The sequence below is a fragment of the Asparagus officinalis genome, chromosome 7 (assembly GCF_001876935.1).
Source record: "Asparagus officinalis chromosome 7, Aspof.V1, whole genome shotgun sequence".
Classification (NCBI taxonomy): domain Eukaryota; kingdom Viridiplantae; phylum Streptophyta; class Magnoliopsida; order Asparagales; family Asparagaceae; genus Asparagus; species Asparagus officinalis.
The window spans coordinates 1,387,731-1,392,098 of NC_033800.1; the positions used below are offsets into that span (position 1 = coordinate 1,387,731).

Consider the following 4,368-nt stretch of genomic DNA (forward strand, 5'->3'; position numbering starts at 1 on the left):
CTGAGATCGCTAACCCCATCGAATCGGCTGAATATGACGAGATTGTTGTCGTCGCCGCTACTAAAAACGAGTTTTGAGACATCATGTGCCATGCACGTGACGAGACCTCGCTGGAAATTTGCCCGCCGACGAGAAACCATGCATTATTGGTTAGTTGGATCAATTAAAATGTCTTAAAGCGGGTTTGCCTATTTAAAATATCTTGTTAGAAATTGGGGTGGAATTAAAATACCAATATGAGCATTTAGCCAATAACAAACTAATAGCTTTTTTTTTTAAGCAAGTAAGGTCACCACAATTTACCTGAACTAATTGTTACTGGGCCTAATAGGTTCTTATTAATAAAATGTTCGGCATTTTCCCCGATCTTCATCCTACAGCAGAACGCAAGCAAGGCTAGCCCATCTTCCGATATTAATAACAAATATATAAGGCAGTTGGGCTCGTAACAACCTCAACCAGATCTAGAACATTGCAGAAGCTTCTGGAGGATTCTCCCTAACCGCCTAACCGTCTGATTCCAGAACCATCCGCAAATCGACCTCCTCTTCTATAAATAGCCCCCACTGTTCTCACTCTCAGATCGCGCCAAAAAAAAAAAAAAAGGTTTCCCTTAAATTCCAAAATCTCTGAAGTTCTTTCATTTCTGCTACGCGATCAATCAAGATGTCGATGGTCCCAAGCTTTGTCGGTCTCGGATTGGGAATCCCCAGCCGAAGCAGTAACGGCTCCGTGTTCGATCCCTTCCTCGACTTCCCCCCTTCATTCAACGGCAGCGGCATCGGCACCGCCTTCATTCCTTCCGCCAACGAGGTTTCGGCCTTTGCTGGGCCCCACGTCGACTGCAAGGAGACTGCTGAGGCGCACGTGTTCAAGGCCGATCTCCCCGGGCTGAAGAAGGAGGAGCTGAAGATCGAGGTCGAGGACGGAACGGTGCTCAAGATCAGCGGGGAGAGGAAGAGGGACAAGGAGGAGAAGACTGACAAGTGGCATCTTCTGGAGAGGAGCAGCGGGAGCTTCACGAGGAGGTTCAGGCTGCCGGAGGACGCGAAGGTGGATCAGGTGAAGGCTGCGATGGAGGACGGGGTGCTGACCGTGACCGTGCCCAAGGAGGTGGTCAAGAAGCGGGATGTGAGGTCCATCGAGATCTCTGGTTGATCTTGGTGAGGGAGGTTAAAAGAGAAGCTGATCTAGTCGGCGATCTGATGATTGAGTGCTTTTTTTTTCACGGTTGTTATCCGTTTTCTTGATGTGTAAGTAGAGTCAAGTAGAGTCGCGCGTCCTATTTGTTGTCGAGTCTGGTCGTTTAATTGCTTTTGCGGTGTCGGGGTCTGTTTCAGTGTTGGTCTGTAAGTAGAGGCGTCTGGTCGGTCGATCGAGTTGCTCAGTTGCTTTTGCATCGTCGTTCATCATGGGTTATATAGTAAAGTTTGAGGTGTAGCGGAAGATATTCGCAGCTCTTTGAACCACAATTAATTCTTGATTTTGAGAAGTTCCCTAAGCTAGTTAATTAGAATTGGTGATGGTTGAGATCTCGTAATGTTTTATCGTACTGTGAAACGGCTGGTAGTTTTTATGGTCGAATTAACATAATAGTACTTTCTGAAGTGTTAATTAGTCAGGAAGAGATCGAATGATTTAGGTCACGTGCATGCGTTCTGCGCTGGTGTATGAGCTTCGGAGTCTTTGGAGTTGCCTCGGCTTAACTTAAAGTAGGGAGAGGATTTGGAAGGAGAAGATGACTATCTCGTTACTAATTGGCCTTCCAAGTTATCAAGTAAACCTCCATTTTGATATATATTTTATTCTGTAATTACGAGGAAATGTAGCTCACTGACTAGGGCACGTGTGTTAGATCTAAACCAAAACTTAAGATCTAAAACCATATAGCCATGATTAATTCAAAGAGATTAACAATAATCTAAAAGAGCGGAAGCATATACCTGAATCCATAGAAGAAATCTTGATTTGGGTTTTTGATGATCTTCTAACCTTAGGGTTTCTCTAAATCCGAATTTCTCTAGCTAGATGGGGGTGTAGAGAATTAGAGTGTAACCCTAGGTTAGGGACCATAACCCCTTATTTATAGATGTTGTACTTTTGTAATTTAGCCCCTCAATAAATCACAATTACAACCTGGTATCTGCACATATAACCCCATGATTATATTTAAATACCCATTAACCCAACTTAATTGATCACTTTAGTGGGTTATCCTGAAAGATAGCAATACACATTGATTAATCATATGTGCCAACAAATAGATTTATTAGATTAAATCCAACAACGTGGCCTTGCTTTAGTGGATTGCCTCCAACAACCTCTGCAGTGCACCACAGGGAACGTACGTGCATGTTGATGAGACATTAGAAGGGGAGTTAAACGTGCGGAGGATCTTTGAATGCTGATATGTATGATCTCGTTGTATGATTTGTCTAAATTTAATTGCAGTGATATTCTTATTAACAAAATGATGTTCAGTGGGATTTTGAAATCACATTAGTCCAAGTGTTTTCATTGCTTTTTATGATTACTTTATTTTTTTTCCCCTTCTCCGTGTTTCATCACATACATATTTAACTACTTCGATTATGTGTTGTTTTTTATATAACCATTTATTCAGTCAGTAATAACTGAAAGGGGCTGTAGGTTTTTTTTTTTACTTGTCTAACATGCTAAGTTGTCCGAGTATCCACCTTTACCTACTAGCTAAAAGTTGAACTTGATGCAATTTCCCGCTGATTTATTTTGCAGTGAATTACATATTACAAATTACACCCTAGGTTGACATATTGATATTCCCCGGGTCATGGTCTATGATTTTGTACAGTAAATTTGACTGAGTGGAAAGAGAAGTTTCAAGGGATCGTCAATTCTACAAACAAACTTTTTAATGAGATGATAAAAGTGGTCACATTACGTACTCATATATCGATGGGCTTTAGTTCAATAACAGATAACACAAAAAAAAATTTAACAGTTGAACATGGATCGTAGCTGGGTCTTCTTAAAGTGAAAATGGTACCCAGATAAGCAAATGCGGTATTCGGTGGGCCGCAATTGGATCTATTGGGCCATTGTTTCCAACTCCTGACGACTTCCTGTGCCCATTAATATAACAGTGATGGACCGGGAAAAAGGTAGAAGCTTCTGGAGAACTCTCCACCACCGTCCGATCACGAAAACTCCAGAATCATCTGGAAACCAACGGCCAGCGTCCCATCTCCCCTATTAATTAGTATAAACAACAGTTCCTCGTCGCTCACTTATCAGGAAGCAAAGCACTCGAAATATTCTCTCCAATTTCTCAAGACATATTCTCTCGTTTCGACTCCGCAACCGACCAATCGATCAATCGAGATGTCGATGATCCCAAGCTTCGGCGGTTTCGGGTTCGGATTCCCCGGCCGAAACCCTAGCGGCATCTTCGATCCCTTCGGCGACGACTTCTTCCTCCCGTTCAGCCCATTCGGCGACGGCGCCGTGTCCTTCCCTCGCGCCAACGACGTGGCGGCCTTCGCCGGGGCTCGGATGGAACTGGAAGGAGACGGGGGAGGCGCACGTGTTCAAGGCAGACTCCCCGGGTGAGGAAGGAGGAGGTGAAGCTGGAGGTCGAGGACGGGAAGGTTCTGAAGATTAGTGGGGAGAGAGGAGGGAGGAGGAGGAGACAGACTGACACGTGGCACAGGTTTGAGAGGAGCAGCGGGAGCTTCGTGAGGAGGTTCGGGCTGCCGGAGGGCGCGAAGGTGGATCAGGTGAAGGCGGCGATGGAGGACGGGGTGCTGACCGTGACTGTGCCTAAGGTCGGCGGAGGAAGGCGGCCGATGTAAGTCCATCGAGATCTCTGGTTGATTTTAGTGAGGGCAAAGCATGCGGAGTGCTAATGGGACTGATCTCTAGTTCGAGGATGGCGGTTTTTTTTTTTTTTTTTTTTTTGTTGGTGGGTGTCTTGAGAGTCTGTTCCAGTGTTCTGTTTGTAATTGGCGTGCTCTGTTTTTCTGTTGTTAGGAGTTCGGGTCGTTTGGTTGGTTGTACGCGGTGACTCTGATGAGATTGATATAATAATAAAAGTAAATAACTAGAGCGTGTTTCTGTGTCTCAATCTCTTCTTATATTCTCCTTACTTTGATATAATATATATATATATATATATATATATATATTGAGCTCCTCAGTTAAACGAATTGGAAAAACGAAGGCCTCGCCTTGTGGCTAGAACCTGTGAAAACGAACTATAGGGAGGGGGGAGGGGAGGGGGTGGAGATCCGAGGCCCGCCGTGGCTACAGAACTTGCTGATGATTGATTGCCACTCATTTGGTCGGTGCTCGTGCTTGATGCTTGGTCTCGGTTGCTGTGTCTGATGCTTG

At 44.6% G+C, this 4,368-nt stretch overlaps 1 pseudogene; it reads left to right on the forward strand.

Moving 5' to 3' along the window:
- Positions 592–4,085, forward strand: LOC109849934 (annotated as a pseudogene).